Source organism: Canis aureus, chromosome 10 (assembly GCF_053574225.1).
Source record: "Canis aureus isolate CA01 chromosome 10, VMU_Caureus_v.1.0, whole genome shotgun sequence".
NCBI classification, from domain to species: Eukaryota; Metazoa; Chordata; class Mammalia; order Carnivora; family Canidae; genus Canis; species Canis aureus.
In genome coordinates this window covers 1,346,874-1,359,077 of record NC_135620.1, presented here as the reverse complement: position 1 = coordinate 1,359,077, position 12,204 = coordinate 1,346,874, and positions in this window count along the sequence as shown.

The following is a 12,204-nucleotide window of genomic DNA, read 5'->3' as shown; positions in this document are numbered from 1 at the left end:
GTTCCTGGGAGTGGGCATGCTGTGGGACTGATCTGTCACCTCATAGAAATAGTTCTCTTCGGAACAGAATTTAACAAATGTTTTATGTGTAAAGCTGTTAACTAGGTGGCTCACAGGGTAAAAGGAGAGTTCTGAGAGTTAAGTAAGCTGTCCAAGAATACTCTGGGTGGGGCTTGTCTTTAGAGGCTGAATTCTAGTCCTGTGTTTTGGCTCCAAAATCCACTCTCTTTACCAGAGAGAGCTAGATAGCTTCCTGGCCTTCTAGGGTTTGTCTCTTGCCTTGCTGTGTGGCCCTACATAGTTTCCATGCCTCCTCTTTAGGGGTATAAATCTTTTTTAAAAAAATAAATTTATTTTTTATTGGTGTTCAATTTGCCAACATATAGAATAACACCCAGTGCTCATCCTATCAAGTGCCCCCCTCAGTGCCCGTCACCCAGTCACCTCTACCCCCTGCCCACCTCCTCTTCCCCACCCCTAGATCGTTGCCCAGAGTTAGGAGTCTCTCATGTTCTGTCTCCCTTTCTGATATTTCCCACTCATCTTTTCTCCTTTCTAGGGGTATAATTCTTTCACTTTGTCTTCCACCAGTAAGTTTTGATGGAAGGAGAGGGACAGAAATAGGAAAGGGAGAGGGAAAGAGTACTTTTGCCATTCAGCTCCACTTAAGAACACCACAACAGCACTTCCTTCTCTACATGGAACACTGACCCTCTCCACAGACTTGGATTAATGGATTCAGCAAATACTCTGTTGATGATCTGCCAGGCACAATCCCCTGTCCTAGCAACTAGGCAGCAGGAGTGAATAAAGAATAGGTAACGGAGAAAGTCCACAAGCAAAACCACACTAATGGAGGCTGAAGTGAGTGTAGAGAGGAAGGTGACCACCATCAATGGGGAAGGAGGAGGCAGTGATGGGACAGTTGCTTTTTAAAAAGGGAGGAGTGGGAAGTAGGATGGTCTGATTAAAGGCATTCGAAAAGCTCACATCCTCAAAAGGGGCTGGTTGTTTCAGGGTTGGTGCATCACAAGCAGAAAGGAAGGCTGTAGAATATCAATTTCAAGGAGTAGCCAGGTATCGATCTTTCATTTACTTGAGGCCACCATTGGCTTGAACATCCCTCCATGCACACACCCCCATGTACTTGAGCTCCACCTGGACCTAATGTACCACCTGCAGTTGGGAGAGAAATGGTAAATAACAAGGGAGAAGATGGCAACCACTTAAATGGGGATTCTGAGTGCCCCAGTCTGCTGAGTACTGGGACATGCTCCCACTGAGACCTCCACTGACTCTGACCCACAGGAAATGGGCCTCCAGCCCACCTAGGGCTAAATAGCATATGGCTCAAGCAGATCTCAAATAAATTTCCAGTTGTGCCAGGTGGACTTTGTGGTACAGATCCAATGAGCTGATGCAGCTGCACCTGTTCAGGTTCACTTGTGCTTGTTTAGTGAACACCATCCCCCACCACTATAGAGAAAATGCCTGATGTGCAAGAAGAGAATTAAACTTGCAACATATAGGTAAATCAAAACACTATTATTTTATTTTATTTTTTAAACACTTTTTTTAAAGCGGTGTCTAATACAGAGGACTTAAAGATAGAATTGAAATATTAGATAATAGTAGGTAAATTGAAAGCTGGAAGATCTGCATGAAAGTGGCCTAAAGTGCTTGTATTATTTCTGAGGAGGTCAGGATGCTCTTAGCTCTTTATTTTGTTAACTATGTATGGTAAGTGGCATGAGCAAACCAGAAGGATGGAAGTCAAGTATCTAAAGATCTGGACTGGAAAACCTCAAAGTCTGGAAAAGAGAAAAACCAATATTGAAAAGACAGGACAGTATCTTCTGGTAAAGGCTCAATTTCATACCAACAACAATGAAAAGCTGCATTTAAAAAAATCTAGATGGCATGCTGCCCCTTCCCCTCAAGAAAGCATTGAGAATAAAAAAAATCGCTTAAACAAGACAGTTTAAAAATGAGATCCTGTCATCAGAGAAGGGAACACCAAAGCAACTTATGTCCTACACTGTTAGCTGATTTTGCACAGCTGGGTCCCACTTAACCAGCCATAGGGAGTGAGGACTACAAGGTCAGGGCCAGGCCCACCTGAGGTGAATCTTACATGAGAACTTTCCGAAGTTAAGCTGGCTTCCCAAAGTGCTACATCCTCAAGATAAACCATCCTTCAGACCCAAGGGAATGTAGAGACAGTGGCCTTGTAACTGAACAGAGCAATAGAAAGGGAAGAGAGGGATGCCTGGGTAGCTCAGCAGATAATTGGCTGCCTTTGGCTCAGGGTATGATCCTGGGGTCCTAGGGATTGGTCTGCATCAGACCCTGTGGGGAGCCTGCTTCTCCCTCTGCCTGTGTCTGCCTCTGTGTGTGTGTCTCTCAAGAATAAATAAAATCTTTTTAAAAAGGGGGGAAAGAAAATACCCCTAACACCTTGTAGGTTACTGACCAACCCTTATGATCCAGGTAAACACAACCTGAGCCCTGGCTAAAGCAAACACAAGGCATCTTTGGTAGAGGATTTCTTCAATCTAGACCTCAGGAAAACTTTTTAAAGGTAATTTTTCAGGAGCAGTTAATAAGCAAGCAAAGATAATCAGGCACGAGGGGAAAAGGCAATATGACACAATCAGCAGAAAAGATTCACATGGGCTTTGCATGTTATCAGATACATGTTTTTGTATTGGGTTTTTGTAAAAATATCTTGGTAAAATATTTAAAGATGTATTTGGCTACAGATTGTGACAAAGTTAGAAGTAGAATTGGTGAGCTGAAAGATGAAGGTGAAGAAATTATCCAGAACACAGACAACATGGGGTTAGAAAAATGACTGGGTGATGGACACTGAGGGGGGCACTTGATGGAATGAGCACTGGGTGTTATATGTTGGCAAATCGAACTTCAATAAAATATATTTAAAAATATGGTAAAATAGAGAAGGTAGGATTTCACTGGGAAGTTTTACATATATGTAAAGTCACAGTCTCAGAAGGCAAGGACAGACAGAGAAAAGGGCCAAAAATTCACAACTGGGGCTGTGAATTTTCCAGAGCTGATGAAAAACAAGTCTACAGATTCAAAAGCCTAAAGAGTGCATTTACAGAAATCACATCTAGACACATCATAGTGTAACTGTAGAAAAAGGGGGAAAAATTTAACAGCTAAGGACAAATTACTTCAAAGAACAACAGACTTACCAGCAACAATAGAAGACGAAAGAGTGGAATGAAAACCTGAGTATAAAGACAGAAAATAACTGTCAGCCTAGATGTTTACACCCAGTGGAAATATCCTTCAAGAGTGAGGACAAAGGGAACCCTGGGTGGTGCAGCGGTTTGGCGCCTGCCTTTGGCCCAGGGCATGATCCTGGAGACCCGGGATCGAATCCCACGTCGGGCTCCCGGTGCATGGAGCTTGTTTCTCCCTCTGCCTCTCTCTGTGTGTGTGACTATCAAATAAATAAATAAAAGTTAAAAAAAAAAAAAGAATGAGGACAAAATAAACACATTTTAGGACAGAACTTGTTTCTTTTTCCCCTGCTGACCCTCACTAAAGGCAATTCTAAGGAATGCATTTTAATACCGAAAGAAAGTGATCCTAGATGATGTTCTGTGATGTAAAAAGGAAGAGCAAAGAGTAAGAGATATGTAGGCAAATGTAAATGAGCATTTTTATACAAAACAATAAAGATTTAGAGTTGTTAAAATAGACTCAATATACCAGACAACAATAATATCTGTCGGGAGAGAGTCAAAAGAATTTATTATATAAAGTGAGATTTTGGTTAATCTCCTACATATTGTAAAATCTAGGGTAATCATAAAATACAATGTATATTTTTAATACTAGTAGAGGAAAAAATGAATTTTTAAAAAAGTAAAAGATGGAGTGGCAGAAGGAAAAAAGTGTTAGATCTTAATCCAAAAATAATATTTCCATTTAATTTAAATGACAAAGATTGTCAAACAATGACTTCGTTTATTCAAGCCACTATAACAAATACCGCAGACTGGGTGGCTTATTAACAGCTGAACTATTTCTCATAGTTCTGGAGGCTGGAAGTTTAAGATCAGAGTGGTTGGAGATCAGCATGGTTGGGTGAAGGCTCTCTTTTCTAGATTGCAGATTTCTAATTGTACCCTAATGTGGTGGAAAGGGCTGGGAAGTTCTTTTGGGTCTCATTTTTTTTTTAAGATTTTATTTATTTATTCATAATAGACATAGAGAGAGAGAGGCAGAGACACAGGAGGAGGGAGAAGCAGGCTGCATGCCGGAGCCCGATGGGGACTCGATCCCAGGTCTCCAGGATCATGCCCTGGGCCAAAGGCAGATGCTGAACCCCTGAGCCACCCAGGGATCCCCTGGGGTCTCATTTAATAGCATTGATTTCATTCATCATAGCTCCACTCTCATGACTTCATTTCCCAAAGCCCAACCCCCTAATACTACCACACTGGGCATTCAGATTCCAACATGTGAGTTTAGGGGAAATATAAACATTCACACTGTAGGAGATGGGACAGAAGTATAAAACTCCACTGTATACTGTATACAGGAGACTCACCTCAAATATGAGGATACTCAACATTTGAAAGTGAAAGAATGTGAAAGTTATTTGAAGCAAACAGTAACCAATAGAAACTATTGTAGTTCTAATATTAGATGAAATAGATACTTTAAGTCATAAAGAGATGTACTCCTACAGATAAAGGGAATCATTCATTACATTAAGACAAAAGGTCAGGAAAGAAAATACGAGGAAAGAGGGGAGGAGCAAGATGGTGGAAGAGTAGGGTCCCCGAGTCACCTGTCTCCACCAAATTACCTAGAAAACCTTCAAATTATCCTGAAAATCTATCAATTCGGCCTGAGATTTAAAGAGAGACCAGCTGGAATGCAACAGTGAGAAGAGTTCGCGCTTCCATCAAGGTAGGAAGACGGGGAAAAAGAAACAAAGAAACAAAAGGCCTCCAAGGGGGAGGGGCCCGCGAGGAGCCGGGCTGAGGCCGGGGCGAGTGTCCCCAGGACAGGAGAGCCCCGTCCCGGAGGAGCAGGAGCTGCACCGACCTTCCCGGGGGAAAGGGGCTCGCGGGGAGTTGGAGCAGGACCCAGGATGCGGGGATGCCCTGGGCTCCCGGGGACACTAACAGACACCTGCGCCCCGGGAGAGTGCGCCGAGCTCCCTAAGGGCTGCAGCGCGCACGGCGGGACCCGGAGCAGCTCGAGGGGCTCGGGCGGCGGCTCCGCGGAGGGGGCTGCGCGGCCCCGGGAGCAGCTCGGAGGGGCTCGGGCAGAGGAAGAGGCTCCGTGCGGAGGGGGCTGCGCGGTTCCAGGAGCAGCTCGGAGGGGCTCAGGCGGCGGCTCCGCGGAGGGGGTTGCGCGGCCCGGGAGCGCGAATCCACCAGCGCAGGCTCCGGAGCACAGGGCGCCGGGACACAGCCCAGGATCCCGCCTCCCCCGGGACAGGCAGAGGCCGGGAGGGCCCAGGACAGCAAGGACACTCCTGCCCCAGCTGAGCAGATCAGCGGCCCCGCCCCGGAGCCTCCAGGCCCTGCAGACGGAGTTCCTGCCGGAGCTGAATCCAGGTTTCCAGAGCTGCCCCGCCACTGGGGCTGTTCCTCCTGCGGCCTCACGGGGTAAACAACTCCCACTGAGCCCTGCACCAGGCAGGGGCACAGCAGCTCCCCCAACTGCTAACACCTGAAAATCAGCACAACAGGCCCCTCCCCCAGAAGACCAGCTGGACAGACAAGTTCCAGGGGAAGTCAAGGGACTTAAAGTACACAGAATCAGAAGATACTCCCCCGTGGTTCTTTTTTTTTTTGTTTTGTTTTTTTTTTTTTTTGTTTTGCTTTTTGACTTGTTTCCTTCCCCCAGCCCCTTTTTTTCTCCTTTCTTTTTCTTTCTCTTTTTCTTTTTTTTTTTCGTTTTTTTTTCTTCCCTTTTTTTTCTCTTTCTCTTTTCTTTCCTTCTTTCTCTCCTCTCTTTTTCTCTTTTTCCCAATACAACTTGCTTTTGGCCACTCTGCACTGAGCAAAATGACTAGAAGGAAAACCTCACCTCAAAAGAAAGAATCAGAAACAGTCGTCTCTCCCACAGAGTTACAAAATCTGGATTACAATTCAATGTCAGAAAGCCAATTCAGAAGCACTATTATACAGCTACTGGTGGCTCTAGAAAAAAGTATAAAGGACTCAAGAGACTTCATGACTGCAGAATTTAGAGCTAATCAGGCAGAAATTAAAAATCAGTTGAATGAGATGCAATCCAAACTAGAAGTCCTAACGACGAGGGTTAACGAGGTGGAAGAACGAGTGAGTGACATAGAAGACAAGTTGATAGCAAAGAGGGAAACTGAGGAAAAAAGAGACAAACAATTAAAACACCATGAAGATAGATTAAGGGAAATAAACGACAGCCTGAGAAAGAAAAACCTACGTTTAATTGGGGTTCCCGAGGGCGCCGAAAGGGACAGAGGGCCAGAATATGTATTTGAACAAATTCTATCTGAAAACTTTCCTAATCTGGGAAGGGAAACAGGCATTCAGATCCAGGAAATAGAGAGATCCCCCCCTAAAATCAATAAAAACCGTTCAACACCTCGACATTTAATAGTGAAGCTTGCAAATTCCAAAGATAAAGAGAAGATCCTTAAAGCAGCAAGAGACAAGAAATCCCTGACTTTTATGGGGAGGAGTATTAAGGTAACAGCAGAGCTCTCCCCAGAGACCTGGCAGGCCAGAAAGGGCTGGCAGGATATATTCAGCGTCCTAAATGAGAAGAACATGCAACCAAGAATACTTTATCCAGCAAGGCTCTCATTCAAAATGGAAGGAGAGATAAAGAGCTTCCAAGACAGGCAGCAACTAAAAGAATATGTGACCTCCAAACCAGCTCTGCAAGAAATTTTAAGGGGGACTCTTAAAATTCCCCTTTAAGAAGAAGTTCAGTGGAAGAGTCCACAAAAACAAGGACTGAATAGATATCATGATGACACTAAACTCGTATCTCTCAATAGTAACTCTGAATGTGAACGGGCTTAATGACCCCATCAAAAGGCACAGGGTTTCAGCTGGATAAAAAAGCAGGACCCATCTATTTGCTGTCTACAAGAGACTCATTTTAGACAGAAGGACACCTACAGCCTGAAAATAAAAGGTTGGAGAACCATTTACCATTCGAATGGTCCTCAAAAGAAAGCAGGGGTAGCCATCCTTATATCAGATAAACTAAAATTTACCCCAAAGACTGTAGTGAGAGATGAAGAGGGACACTATATCATACTTAAAGGATCTATTCAACAAGAGGACTTAACAATCCTCAATATATATGCCCCGAATGTGGGAGCTGCCAAATATATAAATCAATTATTAACCAAAGTGAAGAAATACTTAGATAATACTACACTTATACTTGGTGACTTCAATCTAGCTCTTTCTATACTCGATAGGTCTTCTAAGCACAACATCTCCAAAGAAACGAGAGCTTTAAATGATACACTGGACCACATGGATTTCACAGATATCTACAGAACTTTACATCCAAACTCAACTGAATACACATTCTTCTCAAGCGCACATGGAACTTTCTCCAGAATAGACCACATATTGGGTCACAGATCGGGTCTGAACTGATACCAAAAGATTGGGATTGTCCCCTGCATATTCTCAGACCATAATGCCTTGAAATTAGAACTAAATCACAACAAGAAGTTTGGAAGGACCTCAAACACGTGGAGGTTAAGGACCATCCTGCTAAAAGATAAAAGGGTCAACCAGGAAATTAAGGAAGAATTAAAAAGATTCATGGAAACTAATGAGAATGAAGATACAACCATTCAAAATCTTTGGGATGCAGCAAAAGCAGTCCTAAGGGGGAAATACATCGCAATACAAGCATCCATTCAAAAACTGGAAAGAACTCAAATACAAAAGCTAACCTTACACATAAAGGAGCTAGAGAAAAAACAGCAAATAGATCCTACACCCAAGAGAAGAAGGGAGTTAATAAAGATTCGAGCAGAACTCAACGAAATCGAGACCAGAAGAACTGTGGAACAGATCAACAGAACCAGGAGTTGGTTCTTTGAAAGAATTAATAAGATAGATAAACCATTAGCCAGCCTTATTAAAAAGAAGAGAGAGAAGACTCAAATTAATAAAATCATGAATGAGAAAGGAGAGATCACTACCAACACCAAGGAAATACAAACGATTTTAAAAACATATTATGAACAGCTATACGCCAATAAATTAGGCAATCTAGAAGAAATGGACGCATTCCTGGAAAGCCACAAACTACCAAAACTGGAACAGGAAGAAATAGAAAACCTGAACAGGCCAATAACCAGGGAGGAAATTGAAGCAGTCATCAAAAACCTCCCAAGACACAAGAGTCCAGGGCCAGATGGCTTCCCAGGGGAATTTTATCAAATGTTTAAAGAAGAAACCATACCTATTCTCCTAAAGCTGTTTGGAAAGATAGAAAGAGATGGAGTACTTCCAAATTCGTTCTGAGGCCAGCATCACCTTAATTCCAAAACCAGACAAAGACCCCACCAAAAAGGAGAATTACAGACCAATATCCCTGATGAACATGGATGCAAAAATTCTCAACAAGATACTGGCCAATAGGATCCAACAGTACATTAAGAAAATTATTCACCATGACCAAGTAGGATTTATCCCTGGGACACAAGGCGGGTTCAACACCTGTAAACACACCCGTAAAACAATCAATGTGATTCATCATATCAGCAAGAGAAAAACCAAGAACCATACGATCCTCTCATTGGATGCAGAGAAAGCATTTGACAAAATACAGCATCCATTCCTGATCAAAATTCTTCAGAGTGTAGGGATAGAGGGAACATTCCTCGACATCTTAAAAGCCATCTATGAAAAGCCCACAGCAAATATCATTCTCAATGGGGAAGCACTGGGAGCCTTTCCCCTAAGATCAGGAACAAGACAGGGATGTCCACTCTCACCACTGCTGTTCAACATAGTACTGGAAGTCCTAGCCTCAGCAATCAGACAACAAAAAGACATTAAGGGCATTCAAATTGGCAAAGAAGAAGTCAAACTCTCCCTCTTGGCCGATGACATGATACTCTACATAGAAAACCCAAAAGTCTCCACCCCAAGATTGCTAGAACTCATCCAGCAATTCCGTAGCGTGGCAGGATACAAAATCAATGCCCAGAAGTCAGTGGCATTTCTATACACTAACAATGAGACTGAAAAAGAGAAATTAAGGAGTCAATCCCATTTACAATTGCACCCAAAAGCATAAGATACCTAGGAATAAACCTAACCAAAGATGTAAAGGATCTATACCCTCAAAACTATAGAACACTTCTGAAAGAAATTGAGGAAGACACAAAGAGATGGAAAAATATTCCATGCTCATGGATTGGCAGAATTAATATTGTGAAAATGTCAACGTTACCCAGGGCAATATACACGTTTAATGCAATCCCTATCAAAATACCATGGACTTTCTTCAGAGAGTTAGAACAAATTATTTTAAGATTTGTGTGGAATCAGAAAAGACCCCGAATAGCCAGGGGAATTTTAAAAAAGAAAACCATATCTGGGGGCATCACAATGCCAGATTTCAGGTTGTACTACAAAGCTGTGGTCATCAAGACAGTGTGGTACTGGCACAAAAACAGACACATAGATCAATGGAACAGGATAGAGAATCCAGAAGTGGACCCTGAACTTTATGGGCAACTAATATTCGATAAAGGAGGAAAGACTATCCATTGGAAGAAAGACAGTCTCTTCAATAAATGGTGCTGGGAAAATTGGACATCCACATGCAGAAGAATGAAACTAGACCACTCTCTTGCACCATACACAAAGATAAACTCAAAATGGATGAAAGATCAAAATGTGAGACAAGATTCCATCAAAATCCTAGAGAAGAACACAGGCAACACCCTTTTTGAACTCGGCCACAGTAACTTCTTGCAAGATACATCCACGAAGGCAAAAGAAACAAAAGCAAAAATGAACTATTGGGACTTCATCCAGATAAGAAGCTTTTGCACAGCAAAGGATACAGTCAACAAAACTCAAAGACAACCTACAGAATGGGAGAAGATATTTGCAAATGACATATCAGATAAAGGGCTAGTTTCCAAGATCTATAAAGAACTTCTTAAACTCAACACCAAAGAAACAAACAATCCAATCATGAAATGGGCAAAAGACATGAAGAGAAATCTCACAGAGGAAGACATAGACATGGCCAACATGCATATGAGAAAATGCTCTGCATCACTTGCCATCAGGGAAATACAAATCAAAACCACAATGAGATACCACCTCACACCGGTGAGAATGGGGCAAATTAACAAGGCAGGAAACAACAAATGTTGGAGGGGATGCGGAGAAAAGGGAACCCTCTTACACTGTTGGTGGGAATGTGAACTGGTGCAGCCACTCTGGAAAACTGTGTGGAGGTTCCTCAAACAGTTAAAAATATACCTGCCCTACGACCCAGCAATTGCACTGTTGGGGATTTACCCCAAAGATACAAATGCAATGAAACGCCGGGACACCTGCACCCCGATGTTTATAGCAGCAATGGCCATGATAGCCAAACTGTGGAAGGAGCCTCGTTGTCCAACGAAAGATGAATGGATAAAGAAGATGTGGTTTATGTATACAATGGAATATTACTCAGCTATTAGAAATGACAAATACCCACCATTTGCTTCGACGTGGATGGAACTGGAGGGTATTATGCTGAGTGAAGTAAGTCAGTCGGAGAAGGACAAACATTATATGTTCTCATTCATTTGGGGAATATAAATAATAGTGAAAGGGAATATAAGGAAGGGAGAAGAAATGTGTGGGAAATATCAGAAAGGGAGACAGAACGTAAAGACTGCTAACTCTGGGAAACGAACTAGGGGTGGTAGAAGGGGAGGAGGGCGGGGGGTGGGAGTGAATGGGTGACGGGCACTGGGGGTTATTCTGTATGTTAGTAAATTGAACACCAATAAAAAATAAATTAAAAAAAAAAGAAAATACGAGGAAGACATAACAGTTTTAATTTAGTATGTACCTAATAACAGCTCGAGTTGGCAAATATATGCAGAACTCAAAGGAGAAATATAAAATCCACAATCATGATGGGAGATTTTTGGTACATCCCTCAGTAATTAAAAGGACAAAAATATTAAAAAGTAGTACAGTTACAAATTTGAGCATTATGACTTAACAAGTAACCTAATACATGGAACCCTGAACCAGTGTATTAAGTATACAATTTTTTTCCTCAACACACATGAAACATTTTTAAATATTGATCTACACAATGTTACATGTCAGTTATATCTCAGTGAAGTTGGGAGGACAAAATTAACCAAATGCTGGATCATAAAGTAACCTTCAACAAATTTTAAGAATTGAAATCATACAGAATATGTCCTCTTGACTATGCAATTAAATTAGAAATTAATAATAAGCTATTAAGCCATCCTCATTATATTCAGAAATTTACAAATATTTTTCTTAGTCATGGTTCAAGGAAGAAAATATTTTGAACTGAATACTGTAATCAAGACCAGTGGGATATTGATTAAGCAGTGCTTAGACATTTATGGCCTAAAAAGATATTTTTAAAGATCAGAAAACCTAGTAATTTATCAAGTAAGAACCATGTCAGAGTTAGAATAATCAAATAAATCCCCAAAAAGCTAAAATAAGAAAGTAATAAGAGGTAGACATTTATGAAATAGGAAAATAGAGGATCAACAAAACCAAATGTGTGTGTGTGTGTGTGTGTGTGTGTGTGTGTGTTTTGGAAAAGACTAATAAAACTGACAAACCTCTGGTGAGATCAAAGAAAAAAATAACCAACGTCAGGAATAAAAAGGGGGAATAAGAACTGTAAAATCTTCTATTCTCTGAGAGTAGAAACCTCTTCACTCCCTGATACTCAGAGAATAACCTACTCCCTCTAAATTCCTTGAGTCAACAATTCTGAGAACCGGATGTAACATAAGATGAGCCAAATGACAAAGAAACACAACCCATAAAAAAAAAAAGGAAACACAACCCATTTATGAAAGATTGTGATACCTACATGATCAAATCCCACCCAAACTGCAATGAACACTGTTGATTTATTTCCCTATAAAACTCATCTCCTACCTCCTTGTGC